Source organism: Lissotriton helveticus, chromosome 6 (genome assembly GCF_964261635.1).
Source record: "Lissotriton helveticus chromosome 6, aLisHel1.1, whole genome shotgun sequence".
In the NCBI taxonomy this organism is placed as follows: Eukaryota; Metazoa; Chordata; class Amphibia; order Caudata; family Salamandridae; genus Lissotriton; species Lissotriton helveticus.
The window spans coordinates 170,093,903-170,119,566 of NC_136067.1; the positions used below are offsets into that span (position 1 = coordinate 170,093,903).

Here is a 25,664-nt window from a genome sequence, read left to right on the forward strand (position 1 = left end):
TAATGGGTTGGGACCCAACAAAGATTTTCACACCGGACGCCACCAGCCCTACAGTCGCATTCATCCACAATCTTATCTTGAATTAAGTTGGAGAGAACTCGTGAGGGTAGTTAAGGCGAGCAATCTGGACTCTTTATACTATTAAAAATAAAAATAGATTTGTTCGGTGTGTGCACAGATTTGTTACACTGTAATCGATTTTCCTGAAGGTTAAACCTTTTTATATTGCTTGGAGATAGATCTTTGGCCAAATCGTGAGATTTCCATTCCCGTTCAAGGTGTTTACAATGTTGTTTTAGCTCTTTCTACGTCGTGGCGCACCAAGGAGCGGAGGGATTTGCTCTTCTGTGATGTACTATGGGGAGAGAAAAACTGGGCCGTTTTATGGCTTACTTGTAAAGAGGCCCTAACATGGCAACTTTAGTGGATCAAATGCATATAGCGGAAAGTGAATATACCTTGCACTGGATGCTGGTCCATGTTTTGGTGCTATCTGCAACTCAGGCACTAACTTGCTTGGTGCCATTACATTAAAGATGGGCGCCTGGCCCCTTCTGTGCCTCTGCATGGGCACAGATAGCATCATGATAGAGTTCCTAGAAGCGCGCAATGCTTGGTGGAATTGTTCAAGACTGCATTATTTTCATAGATTTTTTTTCTTGCATTGGTTACTTCTGCATTCTGGTTGATAGTCTGCACTCTTAAGACTGATATGTAGAGGTGATGCTTATTTTGTGAATGAGGGTTAGGGGCAGTATAAGGAGGTCTGTGTGCACATAGGGTACAACTGTGCACCTGTTTGCCATTGCGCTTTCTAAAACACATACATTTAACTTGCAGTTTCACCAAATTCGTGCATACTTTGCAGAAAGCACAACTCGGAAATAGTGGTTGTCTCTCTATTTCAAAACTTTGCTGTCTGCCTCACATACATTAACTCAAAGAATTTGCAAGTTAAATGTATGTGTTTTAGAAAGGGCATTTGCATAAAAAGAGTTATCTAGATGTGCCCTTCGCAAGCACACACCTTCATGAAACGGTGCCATGTAATTTACAATAGCCAATCAGTTCAAATTATGCATGGAAAAAACTTTGTGAATCAGCCCACTTCATATGTGGCTGCATTAAATGCAAGGGCTGACGTATTTTTTAAGACAACCTCACTTTGCGTAGGACGACAGTGACTACAATTAAACAATCGCTTCTGCTTTCAGGAAATTTGACACTCTCCAGTACACACCATACATTCCTTTGAACATGAATTACCAACAAAGAGGAAACATAGATAAACTAATAGAGGGTGATGAACATCAAACACAATACCATTATAATTTGGAGTGTCTTATTACAAAGTGGTGAACAGCAGTGCACTTCAGTGTATCATCAGAAACTAGAGACCCTATTCACAAAGGGACTTACGACTCGTAGAGATTCCACCTCGAGTGCAGAGACTCAGAGCAGATATTTTGCCTGAGTGCGGAACGCAGTCTCCTCATGCCGATGCAATCTCCTCCCTAAGCATTGCAGTGTGGAGATTTCAGCCAAAGTGCAGAGATTCCGCCCAAGTGTGGAGACTCCGCACTTGTAATTTTACAAGCTCGTTTGTGAAACGGGCCCTAGCTCTCTACAGAGTAGTGACATAGAGAAACAGGACACAGGAAGGAAGGACAAACACACAATGCCTGGTAGGATGGTACCACCAGGACGGACTCGACAAAAGATGGAATGGAAGTTCTTAGATTAGAACAAACTGGATAAGCAGGGATCCAGATGCATGAATCTTTGAGGTTATTTGAATTGTCATTCAATTAAGAACCTCAACATATACTTTTATCCGTACCCCGGGTACTCTAGGAATAAAGGAAACTTTTGGGTATACATGCAAGTACTTTTAATGTTCTACACCACATCTGGATCCTTTTTTATCGATTTGTTCTAATCTAAGAACTCCCATTCCTTCTTTGGTCAAGTCCGTCCTGGTGGTACTATCCTACAGAGGTGTGTATAGGCGTCGATGATATAGCATGTCATGATACGTGAGTGAGGCGTCTATTCCAATATCTTTGGATACCCCAGAGGTACGAGGAGAGACCTCCCCTACTACCTTCTAGTTGCCCTTGTGTGCGAGCTCATTTCTTGGGAGAATGCAGTTGGTCTTATTATCTCTTGCTCTCTACATTGTGTTGAAAAAGTGCCCCTTGCTGACTTGTTTTTTGTTTTTAATAACTAAGGTAGACTTTATTTATTTATTTTACGGAGTTTTATATGGCGCAAACTTGACCCAAAAGTATCAGAGTGCTTTACACAAGCACCAGTTGCGTTACTTGAGAACATATTCATTTTTGTTAGGCGTGGGGAGATTAAGTGAGTTGCCCAGAATCACAGGATGTTGCGCGTCCTTGCCGAGACTCTAACCCGATTTCTCAGATTTGATGTCGACCGCCCTAGCCGTTAGGCCAACTCCTCTCCCTAGACTTGCTTTAAAATCTTTAAATAAATGTGGTGCCTGAGGAATAATGACCCCTCTGTCCACCTTTCCTTCTCACTGGCCTGAAGTCCGTAATCAGTGTTCAAGGAAGGGTAATGATAGCGGTAAGAGTAAAGTTTAGAGGTGGAGGTGCCACTACACGTTGACTTTATCCTAAATGTTTTCATTTTTGGTTTGTTATGGCGCAGCTATATGGGGAAGAGCTAACACTGATTTGCTGCAAATACAAGAAAATAATTAAAAAAAAAGACTACTGGCAGTTCCCAGCTCGACAGCCAACTACATAGTGCACAAAGAATTGTCTGTTCCATACCTAAGTGATTCTATTCACATAGGGGGACTTACTTTCTGGCGAGGGATATGGGCAAAGGACGAAACTAAGTTCACCAAAGACCTAATTACGGATTGCTTGGCCCTCGATCATGGTAAGAAAATAAGATGGTTATAACATATATGCAATTTGCTAAAAAGCTGCAAGATAGACCTTGATAGGAAGAACCCAACACACATTCTCGAACATAGTAAAAGCGATCTTAGGCCTAAATTTACTACAGCTAATGAATGTGCAAGAATTCAGGTCGCAGACCGTAAGCGTAGTGTTGTTGCTTACTGTGATAGCCCACTTGAGCTGGGAATACAAACATACTTGATTCTGGTAAGAAATACGCAACATAGATTTTATTTAACCAGATTAAGGCTTTGGTACTTTACACCATTTAAATGAATTTCCTAGAACAGAACAGTGGTCCAATATTTTGCCCCGATGCCCATGTGATGGAAAATCCCCCCAGCCCACGGTGCACTTTATGCTTTTTTGCAGTTTTTACAAGGACATAAAACCCCTTTTTTATCGAACAGGCTCTTCCACTATAAATATGCTTTTAACTTTATATGTAGTTTGGATAATTTAAAAATCATGAGTTCAGTCATTATTTTTTTATACAAAGGGCCATCAGAAGAAGCAAAGATCTCTCATATCTGGATGCATTAACATTTGAAAATTTGGAGGACTGACTTTGGAGCTACAACCCATGTTGTGTCTAGGAGATCCAAAATGTATAGTTCTTAGCCCAATTATACAAGAATAGTTTATAGCTCATTTTACTAATAGAAAGTCTATTTTTTCTTTGCCATTTTGCACACTATATAGCACTATGATATGGGTTTTCCTCAACGCACTTTATGATATTGCCTGCTTGGCAAATCGCACTTTATGCAATACCTATTAGTCAACCTAATCATGTTTATAGATTTTGCTCTATTACGATGAACAGACTGATTATGGAATATTGCAGTCTTGTTTTATCCTTTTTATTGCTGTGTATGTTTTAAAAATGTTTTATAGAATCAAAGTAATAATGTGACATTTTGAGACAGAAAAAGAATATTAGTATGCCTCTATGGATGTTTTTCTCATACCGAATAAAGCTGTTTTGATTTGATTTGGTTTGTTATTATAATCGGTCCAAAGTTAAATGGCAAATTTCATTAGCACTTTGACGTGGCCTAATTGATGTGCAATACTATGAAAAGACTTCTAGATAAAATAATAAATACATAATTAGATACATAAAGATTTACTTTGAATTCTTTACTAGTGCAAATCTTCAAAGTGGTATTCTTAATTTTATCATTGATCATTCAGTGAATGGTGGGTAAAACTATGTTGAACTCACTCCTTATCAATGCAAATACAACTAAAGGCTCTGTTTACATCTTGGCAGAGTAGGAACTCAGCCATAAATCAGCAATGTTCCAATCCTGCCAAATAAGTGCCCCCCTCTCTAGAGTCTGGGAGAAGCACCAGGTTTATATCAGTAAAACCTTAGCTGACTCTGCCAATGTAAACCTTTTGCCTTCCAACGCATCCGCTGGACTACAGTGAAGGTCATCTCACCCTTTTGAGGACTGAGCGACCATGACTGATTTTCTCTGCCTGTTTCCATCATGATGGACATGGGCAGGGAACATTGAGACTGCCCCCACACTCAGGTGAAAAAATGCCTGAATTTCTGGGCCATTTGTTTTATTTTATTGTATTGCATGAGACTTAAAAGTTGGTGGATCAGGTGCTTTACACATAGCATCCACTCACAAGCCTACAGTTCAGTGGAGTGAGCTGCCATAGGGATGGTTTTCTGCACAGCACAGACATCATCGCCATGCCAGTACAGATCCGTAAATAGTGTGGACGGTCATGGATCTGAAAGAGACACGTTAGTATTAGATTCCTTACCTTAGAATATCCCCAGGTGTCAGACTGGATCCGGAAATTTTTGCGTAGCAGTACCCTTGCGCGTCGGTAGGCGTCGTCTGCGGCTCCGCGTCCGTCGTCGGCGTCGTGGGCGCCGTGATGACGTATTCGGAGTACTTAGACGCCGCCTCCGCGTGCTGACGTCAGTTCTTCTTTTTTCCGCGCCAGCAAGCGCAGATCTGGAAAAAGCAGTAACCCTAGTCTTTTTTGACTAACCTTTTTGATCCTATTTCGAGTCTCTCGACTCCGACACGGTGCCTTTAGGGATGCCTGGCTTCAAACCTTGTGACGATTGCGACCAGCTGATGTCGGTCACGGATCCTCACCGCGTCTGTTTGTCGTGTTTGGGCGTCGACCACGACGACAAGGCCTGCTCCGACTGCCGGGCCCTCTCTTCGAAAGCCAGGCGGGAGCGGTCCCGTAGGCGCCTCGAACTCCGGCAGTCGGCCCCGCGCTATGAGAGGTCCCGATCCCATGGGAGGTCGAGGGACAGGTCGCGGGCTCGGAGCCATCACAGCTCCGAGAGTAGGCCGCACTCCTCCGGGTCGAAGTCGTCGTCAGGTAAGAGGCACAAGAAGTCCAAGCGGCGTCATCGCTCCTCGGACTCCCCCCGACGCTCGCGCGATGCGGGCGGGGTTTCGGGTGACACCGCCCACGCGGCTCCGTCGGAGTCGCGGGCGCCGCGTGCAGCTCCACACCCTCCGGTCCCTGGGCTGAACGCGACGCCGGAGGAGGTCGAGCGCTTCCTCATGGCCATGAGGAAACTCTCTCCTCCGACGGGCTCCGCGGCGCCTTCGGGCCCAGCGGACCCGTCTGGGGGCCCTAGCGGGTCGGCGGCTCCGGCACCGACGCTGTCAGGTGCTTTGGCCCCGACGCCGCCGACGCCTTCGGGCCCGGCGCCGCAGGTCCCCGTTATCCCGACACCGCCGGTGCCTTCGGGCCCGGCGCCGAGGGGTCCAGTCGTTCCGACGCCGCCGGCGCCTTCGGGCCCGGCGCCGCAGGATGCTGCTGGTCCTCCTTCGGATTCTGGTTCGTCGCCGGTGGATCTGACGACCTCCCCGGCATCGGACCCTCAGGGGTCGCCTCCGGCGCCGGCCTCGGGCGGCGCCGGCCCCGGTTCCACCTTCGTTCCTGTTCCGGCGTTGGGACGGCCCCAATGGGCGCCGCTCCAGACGCCGGTTGGAGAGTTCTCTCTCTACGAGCAGGCCCCATTGGTTGAGAACCCTGAATTTCAGGAGATGGGTGATGAAGAGGACTGGGAGGGGTCTGAGGACCCTCTAACCAGGGAGTGTCAGTCTCATGAGGACTGGACAGGAGACCTTGGGGAGGCCAGTGGCCTGGACACCTCTCCAGATACTGGTTTTGTCTCCCCTCCTTCCGTGGCATCGGAGGAGGGGGCAACTTATAGTGTGGTGCTGATGAGGGCTGCCAAGGCCTTGGGCCTTGAGCTCCCCGTCGCGGCCGTGAGGACTAACCTCCTCACTGAGGTCCTTAAACCGCAGTCAAGCTCGGCCGAGCCTCTGCTGCCTTTTAATGAGGCCTTGACCGACATTCTGCTGGGCACTTGGTCCAAGCCCGCTACGGGTTCGCCCGTAGATAGGAACGTGGCCAGACGCCACCGCCCAGCCCCGGGCGACCCATGTTTCCTGTCCTCCCACCCTACCCCCGAGAGCCTGGTCATCCAGGCCTCTAATTCCCAGACCGCATTCCCGTCCGCACCCCCGGACCGGGAATCCAAGAGGTATGACCAGTATGGGAAGAAGATCTTCTCATCTATTAGCCTCGGCCTGCGGTCTTCTAACACCGCCTGCCTCTTGGGACGTTACACCCACTCTGTGTGGGATAAGGTCGCGGAAGTGCTGCCAGAGTGTCCGTTGGAGGTACGGGCCAAACTCGGCCAAGCCCTTGTGGAGGGCCGGGATGCAGCCAAATATTCCATCGGTGTGGGCTGGATACCACTGACTCGCTGGGTAGAGCGATGGCAACGACGGTGGTGGTCAGACGCCATGCCTGGCTGAGGTCCGCCAACTTCTCGGCAGATGTCCAGAGCACGCTTATGGACATGCCGTTCGATGGCCGTTGCCTCTTTGGCGACAAGGCAGACCATGCGCTTGAGCGTTTTAAGGACTCCAGGGCTACGGCCAAGTCCTTAGGCCTCTCGGGCCAGCGCCAGCAATCGGCTGCCTATCACTCCTTTCGTGGCCACGGAAGGGGTGCGCCCACACGCACCGCAGGGCAATACCCAACGCGGTGGCGGCCATGGGAACCGCCGTCCAGGTGGTCGGGGGCAGCGGCGAGGTCAGTCCACACCTTCCCCCGCAGCATCCGCCTCTAAACCCTCCTAGTCCGTGCTTTCAGGCCCATGTGACGCCAGTGGGAGGCAGGGTTCGCCATCACCACCTTCACTGGCGCACTGTCACGTCGGACAGGTGGGTGCTGCAAATCGTCCGAAGGGGCTACTCCCTCCCCTTCGAGGCGACTCCTCCAGCCATGCCACCACAGAACCACCGTGTATCGGGGGATCACTTGCGACCTCTGCAGGAGGAAGTTACAGCCCTCTTGGCCAAAGGGGCCATCGAGCGCGTTCCTGGGCCAGAAGTAGGGTGTGGTTGCTACTACCACTACTTTCTGGTACCCAAGAAGGGCAAAGGGGGCCTACGCCCTATCTTGGACCTACGGAACGTCAACGGCTTCCTCCGGAAGGAGAAGTTCAAGATGCTGACTCTGGCTCAGGTCCTGGCTGCCCTGGACCCAGGAGACTGGATGGTAGCGTTGGACTTGCAGGACGCCTATTTTCATATCCCCGTCCTGCCTGCCCACCGGCGCTACCTGCGGTTCATGGTGGGCCACGAGCACTTTCAGTTTACCGTGCTCCCCTTCGGCTTTACCAGCGCCCCACGGGTGTTCACGAAGGTGATGGCGGTGGTCGCAGCTCATCTGCGCAGGTTAGGGGTTTCAGTCTTCCCCTACCTCGACGACTGGTTGTTGAAGGCGGTCTCGCCCCAGACAGTCATCAGCCACCTCCAGACGATGGCAGACCTCCTGCACCAGCTGGGGTTCTCCATCAATGTGCCGAAGTCACACCTGTGTCCCTCTCAGAAGCTCCTCTTCATCGGAGCGGTTCTGGACTCGGCGCGGTTTCGGGTTTATCCACCCGAACAGCGGGTCCGGGATATTCAGGCTCTGATTCCCATCTTTCAGCCGTTATCCCGGGTTTCGGTCAGGTTGACGCTGCGGCTTCTGGGGCTGATGGCCTCCTGCATCCTGCTGGTGCATCACGCCAGGTGGCGGATGCGGGCTCTGCAGTGGGACCTGAAGTTTCAGTGGGCCCAGCATCAGGGCAACCTCTCCGACCACGTCCTGATCTCAGAGGGCACTGCGAGACAGCTGCAGTGGTGGCTTACGGACCGCGATTGGGTCAGTGGCAGATCCCTCTCCCTTCCCCAACCGGAGCACGTAGTTGTGACGGACGCGTCCCTCCAGGGCTGGGGAGGCCACGTGGGAGAGGCGGAGATCAGAGGCCTCTGGTCTCCGGCGGATGCCCGGCTCCACATCAACCTGTTGGAGCTACGGGCGATTCGTCTAGCACTGAAGGCATTCCTCCCCTCTGTCCGGGGGAGTGTAGTGCAGGTGTTCACGGACAACACCACCGCCATGTGGTACTGCAACAAACAAGGCGGGGTGGGGTCGTGGATCCTTTGTCAAGAGGCTCTTCGCCTTTGGCAATGGCTGGAACGCCAGGGCGTGACCCTGGTGGCTCAACACCTGGCAGGTTCTCTGAACGCCAGGGCGGACGAGCTCAGCCGTCGGTGCATGATGGATCACGAATGGCGTCTGAACTCGGACGTGGCGCAAGGCCTCTTTCAGCGATGGGGAGAGCCTTGGTTAGATCTATTCGCCACCGACGAGAACGCGCAATGTCATCAGTTCTGCGCGTTGGAATTTCCAAGGCAGCACTCGCTCGGAGATGCTTTTCGTCGCGAGTGGAGTTGCGGTCTGTTGTACGCCTTTCCGCCTATACCACTTCTGCCCAGAGTGCTGAAGAAGATCAAGCGCGACCGGGCCCAAGTCATCCTTGTGGCTCCGGACTGGGCGAGAAGGTACTGGTATCCAGAGCTACTCAGTATGTCAGTCGATCCCCCGGTTCGTCTGCCTCTTCAGGAGGACCTTCTGTCGCAGCAGCAGGGGACGGTCCTCCACCCGAACCTGTCCAGTCTCCACCTCCATGCTTGGAGATTGAGCGGCGACAGTTGAGGCCATTTGACTTGCCTCCTGAAGTCTGTAACATCATTCTGGCAGCCAGGCGTCCCTCCACAAAGTCGGTATACGCCTGCAGGTGGAACAGATTTGTGGCATGGTGCACAGCAAAGGCTGTGGATCCACTTTCTGCCCCTCTTTCTGAGGTTCTTCTCTTCCTTCTTTCTCTTGCCCAGCAGGGCTCTGCTCTGGGCACTATCAAGGGCTACCTTTCTGCCCTTTCAGCCTTTCTCAGGATACCTGATCAGCCTTCTTTGTTCAAGTCCCCTATTGTAAACAGATTTCTTAAGGGCATCACTCACACGTTTCCTCCTGTTCCGTTTGTGATGCCTCAGTGGGACTTGAACCTGGTTCTTACATTTCTGATGTGCGCTCCCTTTGAGCCACTTCACAACTGTCCTCTTCGCCTTCTGACTTTGAAGACAGCTTTCCTGGTTGCCATCACCTCTGCCAGGAGAGTGAGTGAGCTCCAGGCTCTTTCTTGTACTCCACCTTTCCTTTCTGTCCATCCGGAAAAAATGGTGCTTCGTACCAAACCTTCTTTCCTGCCCAAGGTTGTCACGGCCTTCCACATCGGGCAGTCCATCACCTTGCCTACCTTCTTCCCGCCACCGCATCCCTCTAAAGAGGAAGAGCGGCTCCACCGTCTGGACCCAAAACGTGCGCTCTCATTCTATTTGGATCGCACACGCCAGTTCCGGGTGGATGACCAACTCTTTGTTGGTTACGTGGGCGCTAAGAAGGGGAAAGCGGTGCACAAGAGGACCATCTCCCGGTGGATCATCCTGTGTATCCAGGCATGCTACTCCTTGGCTAGGAAGGAGCCCCCGGTTGGACTGCGGGCTCATTCTACCCGAGCGACGGCGACCACCACTGCCCTGGGCAGGGGTGTGCCCTTGCAAGACATCTGTCAGGCAGCTACGTGGGCATCGCTGCACACGTTTGCGAGACACTACTGCCTGGACAGTCAGGTCCGGAGGGATGGCTTCTTTGGCCGTTCCGTCCTCCAGGACTTTCTGGTGTGATTATTGGTTTGCAGACCCACCACCGGGTTGGTATTGCTGGGGTATCCATTCTAAGGTAAGGAATCTAATACTAACGTGTCTCTTTCAGATGCACAAGTTACTACTTGTGTAACGATATATCTGTAAGAGACATTAGTTAGTATTCGATTCCTTACCGACCCACCCATCCTCCCCGTTCTGCGAACCAATATCTAGGGTTAGGGTTGTCCCCTTCAGGGCCCTAGTTTCAATGGCACCAGTGTTGGTTTTTAACATGGCTCTGCGTTTCTGGCGCGGAAAAGCTGTGTCTAAGAACTGACGTCAGCACGCGGAGGCGGCGTCTAAGTACTCCGACGACGTCATCACGGCGCCCACGACGACGGACGCGGAGCCGCAGACGACGCCTACCGACGCAAGGGTACTGCTACGCAAAAATTTCCGGATCCAGTCTGACGCCTGGGGATATTCTAAGGTAAGGAATCTAATACTAACTAATGTCTCTTACAGATATATCGTTACACAAGTAGTAACTTGTGCTTTAGATTTAAATCTGGGTCTTGATGAATGCCCCATGACCAAAAGGAAAATACCAAAAGGCCAGTAGTAACATGTTGCTCTTTACCTAAGGACAGGTCAGGCGTCTATAAACTTAAATAAATATTTTCATTTTCCCTATATTTTGCCATAGGGAAATCCCCACACTGACTGCGGCGTCTCGCTATGGTAAAATATTTGTGAACAGTAAAAAAATGTATTCAATGAAAAAAATAGTAAAAATATGTTTGAGTCATATATTTATGGTAACTAATTTTATATATATTTATTTTAAATGTAGAACAAAATAAACAATGCTACAGCACATTTAACTTAATTGTAAATTAAAACTTTAATTAATTTAAATACATTACATTCAATAGAAAGAAATAATTTTTCTATAATGCATTGATAATTAACAGTGATATATAATGACTATTGGCTAGCCACCAGAGATGTTGGAGCAGAGACTTGGAGCATTTGACTCAGATGCCCTCGGAGCACGTACCTACTGTGCTCTCGCTGGAGCTATCCAGTGCTGCGCACCTGGGCTTCAGCTGGAGACTCCCTACCAATGCTCTTCGAGACATGGTATTCCACTCCGAAATAAAATCTAAAATAGAAGACTTATTTTCACTCGATGTAGGCTCAGTGCAGTCTCCTGGCACTCTGGGAGGCATTCAAGACCTATATTTGCTGAGCCTGTCTGGCAAAGCAGGTGCGGGTCCTTTGCTACCTCAGGATGTAACTGGCCACTAGGGAGCAGGAGCTCCGTGCTATCAAACTCTAATATTTCACAATGCAAAGACCACATTATTTAGCACAGTTAAGCACTATGTTTTTGGGCCATGATGACACAGCTGAGCATGAGATTTACTATTTGTAGAAGAGGCAACCACAAGACGATATGGAGAGGGACACCGTGCCAGCAAAACCCTTGCTGCAAAGCTAAATAAAAAGTGACCCAGTTCCTCTCTCTACCGATCTACCTCCAACCCAATCCCACAGTGAACAAACGACTACTTGGACTCTGTACAACTACTGTGTCTTTGAAGGCACTCACCACCTCTACGTTGATGTCCTCTTTGATGAAAGGACATAATACAAGTTGTTCGTATTATGCCCAGTGATAAAGCTCCAGGCCCTGATGGCTTGACGCCTCATTTCTACAAAGAATAACTGGAAGAGTTAGCTCCACACTTTCGCTCAATGTTTGAGAATGCTGGAGACACCAAGAGCCCGATTACGTTGTTGGACGGACTTGCGTCTACCCTACACCGTCTCGGTCATGGGTCCGAGTGACCCCTGGTTGACTGTCCCAACTGGCTAATTACAATGCAACCAAACACTGTTCGGTCATATACTTCCATTGAGAAATGGGAAGTGTTGTTCATCCCTGCACACCATGAGGTGCGGGGATCAACAGGGGGCCACCATGGGTGCCCCCCTAGGTCCTCAACCAGAGGCTGCACACACAAGGGGGCTCTGCTGTCTGCCGCCAAACACGCTTGCGACATGGTTTTAATGTCGGACAGGCCGGCGTGGAAACCATGCCGGAAACCATGCATCATAATCCCAAGGGCGGAAAGGCCCACCCTTTGGGGTTACGAGCCAGCTCCGACTGGCCGATGGGGTCCATGAGCCCATCGTAAGCCAGCCGGAATGACCGTCCGGTTTACTTTCAGACCGCCCACATCATAATGCGGCGGTCTGAAAGTAAACTGAGCGGGCCATTATGATGCGGCCAGGAAGGCTCTGACCGTCGGTCGGAGCCTTTACGGGCCGCATTGTAATCGGCCCCTAGATGTCTACCCCCTAATGTCAGAGAGATGCGCCTGGTAATGGTACTGAAGCTTAACAAATCACCTATCCAGTGTGATTCATACTCCCCCCTCCCTATGATCATTATTGATCATAAGATCCAGGCTAAACTGCTAGTAAAAATGCATCTCCCCTCCTTCCTGACATAGCCCAATCTGATCAGTTGGGATATGTCCCGGCCTCTTCCGCATCCCACAATTTGCACACTTTTTGCCTCTCTCCACACCTAAGATCCACAACTTCGAGCAGCAGCAGGGTTCTTGGATGCCACTAAGGCCTTTGATTTCTTGGAATGACCTTTCTGTTTACACTGCTCTGCTGTGTTGGGATATTTCCTCTGCTGGATCACACTCATATGCACTTTGCCCTCTGCCCACCACAAGTGAATGGGGGAGTTTCTGCTCCCATTGTGGTCAGTAGGGGCACCCAACAGAGCTCATCCACAATAAGGAGCATAAGAGGGAATGATAAAATCAGGTCGCCCTCCATTCAAAAGCAAACAATATACAGAATAGACCTGACTGTTATGGACATAAAACAACTTTCTTGGATCCTGGCGGCGGGATACTAATATCTCCAACCTGACACTGGCTTTCAATAAATGTCAGTTGCGTCCAGTCCTAAATGTCCAAACTTTTTAAAATTGTATTTATTGTTTACAAGTCCACCCCATTTCTACCCCCATGTAATAATGTGTACAAAAGAAAGAGAATGTGTGGAAGGTCCGAAAGTACCTCACGTAAGCTTTACCAAGGGAGCTGCTGGTAGGTACTCACCAGTTTGCTTACGTTTTTCATCATCCGTGACTTTCTAGACCATGAAAAAGATCAATTCAGTGTTTAAAATGTAATAAAGAGTGAAGAAAACGAAAAATATGTGAAAAATTGCACAAGAAGTGCTTGTGTCAAGCTAGACCCCGTGGTACGAGAAAGAATAACCTTGTTTCTCCAAACTAAAAATGAGTTAAGATTCACATGCCCATGCTCCAATTTGTATTAATTGTGGTGAGCCCACTCAAGATTAAAAACAAACAGCATGTTTCAGACCACTTTAGGATAGGCCAGCATGTTTCCTTGCCAAAAATACTTTACTGCAATTTCATCAGGGCTCTGGGCCAATCTTCACCTCGCGGGACTTCCGACCTAAGCCAAGTGTGACAGGTGGTTGCCCTCAAAATTCATACCGGCATCCCACCTTCTAAGGAGTGTCCTTCAATCGTAAATTGAACATCCCCTGCAGGCACATGCAGTTGCAGCCCGCAAACCGTGTTCAGACGAGAGTCTGGTTCTGCTCATTTCACCCGACAGGGCTGCCTGCTATCTCTGATCCTTTATGCTTTAGTCATGGAGCCGCTATCTGCCCACTTGTGACGGCACCACATTGACTGCAACCTCAAATTCACGACTCGTCACCTGGTCATATCTATGTATGCCGACAATGTTACTGTAAATGCATGAGAGCCCATCAATGACCTCTTCCCAGTACTGCAGGAATTAATCTCTTGGATCACAATAAACTGGTCCAATTTAAAATCTTTCCCTTGATGGAGACAGTAACTCACTTTGTACCTGACTTCCCATTGTGATGGTTGGGCCCGGCTGCCCACTACCCGGAGAACTGGATTAGCAGAGACCCCCACATATATATGGCGGGAGAACTACGATACTGCGGTCCCGTGGCTAGAAAATAAAAGTGGCATTCTGGACCGAACTCCCACTCTCTCTAGCAGGGAGAATTTCTGCAGAATAAATGGTGTTATTACCGAGGTTCCTTCACCTCTTTGATAATATCCTGCTCCCCCTGACCAAAGCATTATTTGTCTGTCTCTGCTCTATCCTTGTTGCTCTTGCAAGGACTGACCTGCAGCTGTGCCTGTCCTGGGAGATGCTGATTCTACCTTTCGACCAGGATGGTTTGAATTTGCCCGACCCAGAACTGTACTAATACTGTGCGAAGGTCCAGCACTTCTTCTATTGGCTACACCCCATGCCTTTTCAACAGCATGTGGCTGTCGAGGCGCATAACTCAGACTTTGGACCTTTGAATACAGTGATTTGCGCCACCTCGATGAGCCCCAGGAACGCTGTTGACACTGTCAGATATCTGGTGTGGGTTTGGGACCAAGTGCCCTACAGAGCTGGTCTGGAGTGCATGTCCTTCCCTGGACCATAGCTGATACGCAACCCCTCTCTGTCCATACCCTCAGAGGCCTGTGTTGAATCGCAGTTGTGGCGCTTACACCTGGTCATGATGGAAGGCCTATAGCCTCATGGCACCTTTTTTTACTTTGAACACTGTTCGTAACAATCTTCGATTGCATGCTTCTGGATGTATTCCTCTAATACAGCTTGCCAAGTGCCTGCAAACAAATACATGCTACTTTCTCTCAGGAATCCACAAGCCTCCCAGCACACGACAGTGTCTTCAGTTCCTCCTCTCCTAAGCAGCTTATCCTAGACTGTACTCTTCCTTGCAGGCCACCACCCCGGTCACTACACCCAAAGGTCTAGCTGTGACGAGCCGAACTGGGAGATGACCTGACTGATAAGGTCTGGAGATACTGCTGTGCTGAGATATGTATGCTGTCCCCAAATTATAGACTTTAATTACTGCATGTGAAATTCCTCTATAGACTCTACCGCACATCCACCAGGCTGTACAAAATGGGTCTCTTCGAGGATACCTGATGCCTGCGCTGCAGCGTATGGGGCACTGGTTTCTGCACCTGTCCTGGCAGATCCTCTGTATTTGATTGTATAGACTCTGTGACGCTCGGATGCTTCTGAGAACACCTGGTGGCTCTCATGGGCTACGTCAAGGACACTGATTCGGACACTCATAAATTTACCGCCATGATGCTTCTCTTGGCAAAGAGGCAAGCTGCTATGCACTGGGACTGGCACGCCTGCCTGAAGATGAAATATCGGTTCACTAACATGGTCTATTGCCAGGAACGCAAATCAGAATAGTGGTTGCTGATGCCTCCCAGATCCCGTCCAAAACATATCTGTAGCCTGCTGGTAACCTACCTGGCTGCACGTGCCAGAAGGTGGAGAGGACGAGTAGCGGGCATCTGCTGTTTGGGTCCCCTGGAGGGAAGGCCATCTTGCCTATGTACTTCATCTAGGACGATTGTAGCAGAGAAATATACCACCCTACCGCCATGATAGCCACTGTAATTGCATGTTCTTTTTACTATTATAATCCATTATATTCATAGTCGACATAGCTTGGTCTGTTAACTGCGACGTACTTGTTCTTTTTTCCTTCTCTCGTCTCTTTCTCACCTGTTTTGCTAATACTATGTTCATTCCACTAAGATCCAATAAATACATGTTTAAAAACAGTGATATACAAACATTTATTGAAAGTATTTAATTGTATTGTAATACAAAATGTCACATTAATTTATACATTTCAGAAAGGTCATTAAGTACGTTATAATTAAATAATAAATATGTTTTTATATACTTTTTAATATTACATTATATTTATTTATATATTTTCCTTTTTCAAATAATTTATTTTAATTTAACATTATTTCCTATGGAGTTTTATTTTAAGCACTGAGCTGGAGTAATTTATGATTGTTTTGAATCCCCTCTTGATTGTAGTAACTTTAGAAGTGCCATTTTGAATAGCAATAAATGAATGTATGAAGGGGCATTTTATAGAGCTTGTGGCTGCTCCAATGGGATTCCTGGAACAAAGGAGGAACTTTATCAGACAGTCTATGCATTAGTATGGCCAAATAACCAAGTTCTTTATTTATTTCAGATTAGTGACACCGCAGTCACCATGTGGACTTTAGCTGTAAGATAGTTCCATGCCCTAGGAGCTAGAACAAAAAAGAGCAACCCCTTGCTCCGCGACCATTGGATTTTGGGAACCACAGCCAAGGCAGTGTAGGAACAACAGAGTGCTCTAGATGGATGGTAAGGATGGATCCTATTCGCCAAATACCACAGGCCGGAGGGCTCACTGTTATGTAGGTGGCCGCATGTCCCTCCCTAAACCCCTTCCTAGCCCTCCCTAAATCCTTCCTTACTCCTCCATAAGCCCCTCCCATTTAGTACTAAGTAAACCCATCTTTCCAGCCACTCCTCCTGGTCCCTTTTACTTTTACTACTAAACAGTACTTCCATAGCAAAGATAGGAGAGGTGGAGGGAGATATTTATACTCACAGGTTTGTGGATTGCTATTGTAGTAGTTCCGTAGTACTATTGAAGTACTATTACATTACTAACAAAAATGAATGCAGTTTGTGAATAGGGCCCATTTTGTATTACTTCAGAACTATTATTGTATACTAAAAAGACGGACTACAAAATGCAGTTTGTGAATAGGCATCTTGGTGTTTAAAAGTCTGCACGTTTGTTTCATAGTGCTTCACAGCGACCACTCTTCTTTTCTTCAAATACAGGTATGTCTCTTCACTTCTTGTTCACTCTGCCAGTGCTTCCCAGGGTAAAGATATCTTGCCAAGGAGGTCACACTTTGTCTTTCAAGGCTGCCTCTCTTTGGAACTCCCGTTACTCTGAGTTATGACCTGTATTTTTTGAGCTCCAATTGGCCTCCTTCCAATCTTTTCTATAGATTTAATGCCAGGACACCCAGAGGAATCAATACACTCTGTAAACAACTTGGAACATATGCATACCATAACAATATATATTTGCAAGGTACGTAGATGTGGGGTTAAGAATAGTGGGCCTTATTCACAAAGGTGCCTCCGCACTTATGGCGGAGGCCCTGCAATCGTGGGGGAGTCTCTGCACTCGGGCAGAATCTCTGCAATGAGAATCCTCATTGGCAAAATATCGCCTGAGTGCGGAGACTCTCCTACGACTGCGTGGCCTCTGCCACAAGTGCAAAGGCCCTTTGTGAATCAGGTCCAGTAAACTAAACCTACCAATATTCACTAACCTCCTCATTAATTTACTTGTCAATATTGGGGCAACCAACAATATTATCTAGTACTCAATATTTTGACATGCAACCAGGAAGAGATCAAGTACAGTAAGGGGAGAAAAGACACAGTAGGGAATGAGGCATTATGGGCTCCAGGAAAAGTTGCATGTATGCCTGTATAGGCATTTGCATATTGCAAACCTATTTAATGAACAATGGAGCATAGAAGATGGGTGGGCAGCCAGTTATACGTTGAAGGGTTGTTTAGATGGCCCAAGGCAGTCCTGGTTCCTATCCTGTAGAGATGTGGTGTTATTTGAAGAGATTAATCCTCACCTCTTTTCAAACTGCAGGAGGGCTGCCGGAGTTTAGATGTCGATGTGGATTTACTTGTGAGTAAATGGATTTACAACTGCAAAATTGTTAATTTAATTGCAACCATGCACATGTAAATGATGTCACTTACAGGTGCAAATTTAGGATAAATCTACAAATGGCTTTGTGAATCATGCTTTGTGAAACAAAACATGAATACTGTTAGAAAATCATCCCTTTGCCCTGTTTAACCCCATTTTTTCCTGAATGATACAGGTGGTAACTGACTGTATCCTGGGCTCTACTAACCCGACCAAGGGCCAGCGATATATTTAAAAAGGTACATGTAATAGGGCACACTTACAATTGGCAATGACAGATTCTATAAGTTCCTAGTAGATAATAGGGCCATGGAGTGCAATCTACCTATAAGTCCCTGGTATATAATGAGACATGGAAGTTTAGAGGGCCAGCATATTTTCTACATTTGCATGTGTGCACTTCCGAGTGCCTGCTGTCATTTTAAAGGCAGCCTGGATTTGCAGACTGTCCTTAAACGTAAATTGTGTGCAAATTCGACTTTAGTCGTATAGGCACGTTGAAAGTGATAATCTGCCTTATATTTACAGAATAGGCACCCCCCAGATCTCCCCTATGTGTCCAGGGGCGGGGGACCTTATAACTATAAGAAGGGTCCTTAAAAAACATTTTATATGCCCTGGTGAGGAAAAACTGCCCATTTCATTTTTTTTTATCTACATCCTAAGGCTTGCATCCTGAATAACTGCGCCTGGGGACTGTGCCTTGCTTCAAGTAGAGTTAAGGAGTGGACTTTCTGCAAGCTAAGGATTTGACAGAGTACACTTGCACCACCTCCACCAAGAGTACCCATACCCATCCTGGAGTGTGTCCAGTGAACATTTAAGGATTTGACCAGGTGCAGAGTGGGAATTATGGTCCAGACATCCCAGAGGGCATCTAGGAGATTCCAGACCCTTTGATTGGTGATTTGGACACTTTGTGCCTACAAAGAGACCTTCAGGAAGCACCTCCAGTTTGGAGAACTTTTGTGAAAAAGCTCCATGAGGCGACCGGCCCGACCTCGAGAGTCACGCCGACTACCTTCCTTGACCCAGCCAGGATTTCAGGTTTGTATCACTGAAAGCCCCGGAGCTCCAGACTTCCATGATTTGACCGGAGCCATGTGGAAAGTGAAGCCAGCAAAACCTCTCTGAATCCAACCTGCTGTGGAGGGTCGAGCGACATTGGAAGAAAAAGCTCCACAAAGATTCTAAGTGCGAAGGTAAATTTGTGACCGGGGTCTCCCGCTCAGTGTATTTGACCAGAGCTCTATCGAGGTTGGCCTCAAACTTTGACTTTGTCCCGGTCAAGAACAAGCAGATGTTCCAGAGTGGCACTATATGTTTTTAAGCACTATAAAAGGGTTAATCTTTGAAAATTCATATATTCGGTTCCCTACATTTGTTTCTTGACGTTTTGGTGTCTATTTGTTCATACAAATATTTCCTATTTTTATAAATTGGTGTGGGATTTCTGTTGTGTGCTGTGTCTTGCTTATTTGATGTATTGTTGTTTTTGACTGCTCATTGTCAGCTACTAAGGGTTGAGCAAGTGGCTAATTTACTGAGACCTTTACTGGAACCTATACCATGTTGGTGGCATTATTAATAGAGGTAGGTGCATAATTACCCCTACCAATAACCTACTTTCTGACAAATATGCACTAGTGAATTAAGCCATTTGTTGGAGATGAATCTATAATTGCAACTCACTTCAGTAATCAAACCCAGTAAGTTACAGAATTCTTCCCATGTTCTCAGACATTGACATAACAGACTGTCTTCTTTTATTCTATTTTGTTAAAACAACACACATATTTGTTTAATTAAAACTAAAGTTCAACAGTATATATCAAACTATTTGAAACAAATAAAATTATGTGGAGGAAAGGGACATAGAAGAGGTTGCACCTTATGCTGAGTGTGGCATGCAAGCAGCAGTAAGTACAAAAGTGTGGCAAAATGTAGCTTTTGCAAAGGTGGCAAATAGTCTTGTGCTGGCCAAGTTCCAACCACGCTAATGTAGCTGGATATTCCCAGCACTAAATGCCTTCATAGGCTGCTAGTCGCTGAGTTGCCAACGATTCCCATGTTAAACAGAAATGGACTCTGTATGCTTGTCAGAGCATCGCTATTTATCAGTGCCCCACCACACCTATGGTTTCACCCATCTTTTTTAGAGTTAGGAGAAGTGCTGGGTTCACACAGGCAGAGCCCCATCTGTTTCTGCCGGTTTAAACCTTAGACCTTGTGGCTCACCTGCTAAAAGACTGCCAGGTCACAGTAGCTCTTGTCGCACCTGAACAGAGGGTCGGACGATGCCACTCTTCTTCGCTTGTTAGTACCAGCCGGAAAAAGCAACGGTCTCCATGTAGCCTTCAAAACATCAGTTCGGATATCAATCAGGAGTCTGCCGATAATAGAAGCCAAGGCCTCATTCTCAGACTGAAGCAACGCCTGGATGACTATTAATGGTTACAAATCACTTGGCCCACAGAAGTACTTCAGCCTGGGCTACTCAAGGAACATAAAGGAAAAGTTTCTGAAATATCGAATGAGCATACTTCCGTCTGCTCCGCATCTTGCACCGTGGCTGTGGGGGAAAACCTCAATGGTCTACCGCTTGTGTGGCAGTGGAACAGGGGATATGCCACACCTGCTTTGCACCTGCAGCAACCTGAAGGAGGAGAGGTCCCCACCAGTGTTCCCTCGAAGCCGTGCACCTGCGCGCCCGAACACCTCCGTGCCCCGGAGCGCGCACTGCTGTGTCTGTGGCGTGCACACATCCCCGAGAGCATTCGTGCCGCCGCTGCATTTAGCAAGTGCTCCCTCTTGCTAAATGTCTTTTGTTTTCTAGAGTGCGGCTGTGGGGTTAATTGCGTGCTTTTGTTTAAATATTCGTGTTAATTGCAGAGCCCGTCAAAAGCTGCGATTAACACTAATGCTTTAAACAAAAGCACAAATCTGCCTGCAGCCACACTCTAGAAAAAAAAAGAAATGCAGCACCAAACACAGCGTGTGCTTTTAGAATCAATTAAAAGCACACGCTGTGTTTGTAAGCTTGCTGCTTTTCTTCTCTAAATAGAGCTGGGCTGCAGGGTGATAGTGTGTCTTTTTTAAAGTTTTCATGTTAATTGCAGCCCATGAAGGGCGCTGCCATTAACATGAAAACGTTAATAGAGGCGCACAATCGCCCCACAGCTGTGCTCTATTATGACTGAATTATTTGTACTTTGGCTGACATGAGCCACTGGAGTGTGGATTTGAGCTTAGTTTGGTTCTTGACCCCTTTGTTATTACAAGAAGCTATTCGAACAACTTGGTTTTTTGTCATCAGACTTCGAATTGCTCCTTCTCCATAGCTGCCCTTTTTTTCAAACTCTGCTACCCTGTCCGCCTTTACACACGATTTCAGGCTAAGTCTCAAAACATATGCAAACTTGTATCTCAAGAAACCATAATTCTTCCTATCATTTCTACCTGTGATTTTTTTTCTCTGTCCCATCTACACCTCGTGCCCCCCAACCCTCCCTCCCCCAACACCCGGAGTCCTCTTCCACTACACCAGTAGCCATCCCGGTCTCAGGCTCACACCCCACTCACACCCTGTCCCTCCACCCATGCTACTCCCCCTTTCCCCTAGGCAAGTACCTTGGTATGGTACTCTCTGAGCTCTTTCCCGGGAGGTACAGCACAACAGCCTTGAAACATTACAAAAAGCTATCCTACCCTGTATACGAATCTGTACTCTTTTAATTCTAGAAAATTTAATTTGGTCGACTTTAGCTTAATACAACAAATAATATCATGTACCGGAAGGGCTTATCTTAAAAGATTGCTGCCTCTGCCCCCTGCCCCTCCTTGACTGAAAGCAGAAATTCTTTGACTTTTTCCACTGACAAGAATATATGGGACCAGCGCTTAAAAATAACTTTTAGGTTGGATCGCTGTACAATAATGATGGGGGCACCAAAATGTTTGAATTCAACAATCAATACAACAAATTCTCAACATCTGTGCGCTGCTAGAATTGACATGCCTGTACATGGTACTAATAAGGCAACATTTTTCCAGAGACTGTTACCATCTGTAAAAATAATAAAGTATCAGAAAATATACTGCACTACGCTGCAGCTTCTTTTTGCGGCATAATTTAGTCAACACTGTGGTATAATTTTTTCCTCCATTGCTGCCTAATTCCAGTGGCCCCAAAGCAGGCTGCACGTGTTAAAAGTGCTTGTGCATGAAGCAGAGACTGTGAAGTTTGTGAACTTAATTTGGTGTGCGTGAAAATCCTGCATTTCTGACCCCTGGTAAGTTACAACTACTACTGCTGAAATAAGGCCAACGAAGGGACCAATGGGTGAGGCAGCCTGGCCTCAAGGGCAGGGCCGGATTTAGCCCTGGTGGATCCCTGTGCGACAATGTTTGTTGGTGCCCCCCCAATGACTCCTTCCGCCACTGATTCCCTCACTACCACCCTTTAACAGTGCCCCTCAAGTCTCCATAACAATACACTCGCTCAGATGAATTTAACTTGATTTACAGCACCACTGATACCAGTGTAGGGTGTCAGAACACTTTACATCACACTCATTACCCAGAGACAATCATAAGTGTGTAAATCTCTGTATAGGAAATTATACATAAGACAAAGGACTACAAGGTGTAGGAGTCATATGACATCCATACGAGTAGTAGTGATTGGTCTGGAGAAACACACTGAATTTAGAACATAATACCATGATTGGGGGTTCTCATTAATAACCAGAATTGATTTCTATTCACATGAACCCTTTTTGCAACATTAGGATAATCAGACTGGGGAAAAACATGCAGCTCTTAGATGACAGTTAATAGCTCACTGTTCTATGTTAGGATTTTGACTTATAAACTGTAAGTACCAAAAGGATCTCACTAAAAAAAGCAGTAACCCACTGACCCATTTACATTATGTGCACTTTGTGATCTGGATGGTACATGTTCTTTGTAGCAGGCAAGTTAGCCCCCTGTGCTACCTTTCCATGAGTCAACCTTCCACTTGACACATCATCTCTCTCAGGAAACACATTAATCACCAGAGTTATCAAGACATTTTTATTGCTGCCTAACATTGCTGGAGGCCAGGAATGATGCAGCAAGTGCTTTTAGAAACATAATATACTTCCAAGCATGCCACCCCACCCGAAGTCAGCGCCCGGTGCGATCGCACCGCCCAAGAGCCACCTTGCTCAAGGGTCATATGACCTCAGTGACTGTCGCGCTACGGTGTGCTGCTTCATATGTCTGCCTGCAAGACTGGAGGTGAACTTTAGTGTAGATTGTGGTTGACAGGCCTTTAAGATTAACCCACAGTTGCCACCGTTGGGGTACACATGATGGTGCAAACACACCAGGGCTTCTAAGGTCTAGTATGTGCTCCCTCAGGAGAGTGGTCTGATGGACTGGTCATGAAGGCTGCACCTGGTTCCCCCCAGTTCCAAATGCAGCAGCTCTGACCATTGTGCCACATCCTCTCCTCCAGTGAACACCATACTGACCCATTGATAGAAACTTGCACTGCCTTCAGCTACAACACAATTGTGGCCCACTATAAACTCCTGGATGCGACACAATTCAAATTACTCATTAGACGAGAGTAATATTCTGCCTAAAAAAAAAGTAACAAAATCATGGAAAAAGCAAACACTCATAGGGAATGCAAGTTAAGTAAAGCATGTGAAATGTAAGCAGGAACACCATGGTTACCTTGACGCTTTTACATGAATTATTTAGATATCAGTGAGTGTTTTTGCCAGCGGCAGAGCAGAAGTAGACACTGTCCTTGTCTTCTCTGGGCAAGAAGGAAGAGACAGAGTCCTTTTCCTTCTCTACCCCGCCCGCCCCGAACTGCCACGAATGCTGAGCCTTATCTGTGGGCCTTGTCTATTTCTGCCATCCTGGGACGCATGTTTAGAATAAAAAAGCGGGTGAACAGAATTATCAAATTAAAGAAGTATGATGCTTTTAGGAAGCAAGTAGAGGGTTAATGATCGTCTTGCTACTAGAATGGCTGAGCTAGAGTGCATGAGGTGAATCAACATGATTGGACAGAGTCACTACAAAAAATGTTTGTGCTTGGAGTCGGAAAAGAAAGGGAATCTGATGGACATAGTTTGTTTGGCAGTGAGAGGCGAAAACCCCGGCAGAGCTGCATTTTCATTCTATTGCTGAAAATTTTTTAATTCCCTTCTCTGTGCAGCATGCAGAGTATTCTAATGAAAGCTCTACTTTTTAATCTTGGGATCCTGACTCACGTGCACTTGGAATTACCAATCCCATTCCCTTTTCCTAAAAACCTCATTTTTTACCCCTGAAATGATGTACCCTCAGCAGCAGTTACCATGTGACAAAGCAGTAAGACTGCGTCTCCTCATCCTTGTGGAGAAAGTGGTAGCTGAGGTAAGGATTGGGTAACGACCTGAATCTCCCGAAGTCCATTTTCCCAAATGTATTTTTCTTTTTGAGAGGTATAGCAAGGTTCATTGACAGTGAGATTAGTTAAACAACGCTGATTCGAAAAGTGTGGCAAAGCGGATTATTTCCAGTTAATCGCACTGCCTATCATGAGCTGAAATTAACATAAAAACTTGAACAAATGCACACAATCACTTCGCAGCCCAGCTCTATTAAGAAAAGAAATGCAGCAGCATAGCTGCTAATGTGTCAAATTGCTTGGTGGGACGGTTTCAAACCTGCCTTACCACTGTTCACGTGGATCTGTATGTGAGGAAATGCCCCGTCTTTTCACTTTTTTAAGCAAAGGTTTGGAGTGATATTTGGTGCTGCACCCACACGTGCGCCTTGGTACTGGAGCACATAGCCTTGGTTGCAGCGCACATAGACCTTACACTGCCGCACACAAAGGAAATAAATTAGAGGGAACATTGGTCCCCACGGCTCAAAACTCAGTTTAACTCATGTGGGATCTGCATGCGGAAACAGGCATTGCTAGCCTGCTTTAAGTCAGAGGACCCACAGCTGAACTGCAAGCTAGTAACGTTATTTGCACAGGCAGAAAATAAACTACCAAGAGCCAGCATGGACACTGTTCCTGCAGCATCTTCGATCACCTCAGCTGCAAACAGCTGTAACTCATAATTTTTAAAGTTCTTCCTCATACACATTGCTCTCTATACTCTATGATTCAGCTGACAATGCACAATTTCGATAATGACATACAGCAGGAAATCCCGCTCTTGCTGAAGGTTTTATTGCAGCGGGCACTTTATTAGGCTGGACATGAAGAAGGGCTAGCTTACGGGTAACGTTCCCTTGGCATTTGAGAACTCTGCTTGTTTACAGGCCTATTCATTGTATGCACACCTTTAAACCCTAGCACTACCATAGGATTCTTTCTTATGACAAAATGTAATTTTTACTTGGGTCTTAAACTGTATATTTTTCTTTTAATCCGCACTGGTGGTTTTAAATAACTATGCATTTAAATTAACTTGAAACCAAGTGAGCTAAGAAAATTCTGGACTAATGTTTTTTGTTTTATTGAAAACTAAGTCGCAATTTGGGAGTTTGTTTTTAGGAAACAAAAACATTGCTGAGCGACTCATCCAAGATGGATCCAGATTGGCCCAGGATCAGTGCCAGATTCAACCCTGTGAAGGCCTCTGAGCACTTGCAAATTATCCCCTAATATCCAATGCACCAGATTTGTTTTACAAACTGACACCTGTCAGATGATGAGCTTTTAAGAGACAAACTGTTATGTGAATCTGATGTCTCTGGTTTAAGTACGTTAAGTTGTTAATGAGTACATTAAATCAATACAGTATTTTCTCTACAGTTTTTAATATAACGTTTTCGTTTCTTTGAGTTGATTCAATTTTTTGGAAACAATATTTTTAAAAAAGCTTGTTTGTAATTTTCTTTCAAGTTCTACTCAATCTTATTTTGAAATGTTGTTGTGGCGCCCCTAAAAAGAGTGGGGCCCATAGGCTGGTGC

At 46.7% G+C, this 25,664-nt stretch overlaps 1 protein-coding gene across 3 annotated transcripts in view; it reads left to right on the forward strand.

Moving 5' to 3' along the window:
* Positions 1-25,664, forward strand: part of BLK (BLK proto-oncogene, Src family tyrosine kinase) — a 410,535-nt gene that overhangs the window by 51,288 nt on the left and 333,583 nt on the right. The window contains exons 1-2 of one of the 3 annotated variants that reach the window (XM_078647569.1): positions 17,868-17,925; positions 18,353-18,888. The exons of the other annotated variants lie outside the window; for them this stretch is intronic. The gene's annotated coding sequence lies outside the window, so the exon portion shown is untranslated. Of the gene's footprint in view, positions 1-17,867; positions 17,926-18,352; positions 18,889-25,664 lie in introns of those variants that run through there. 3 annotated transcript variants of the gene reach the window in all.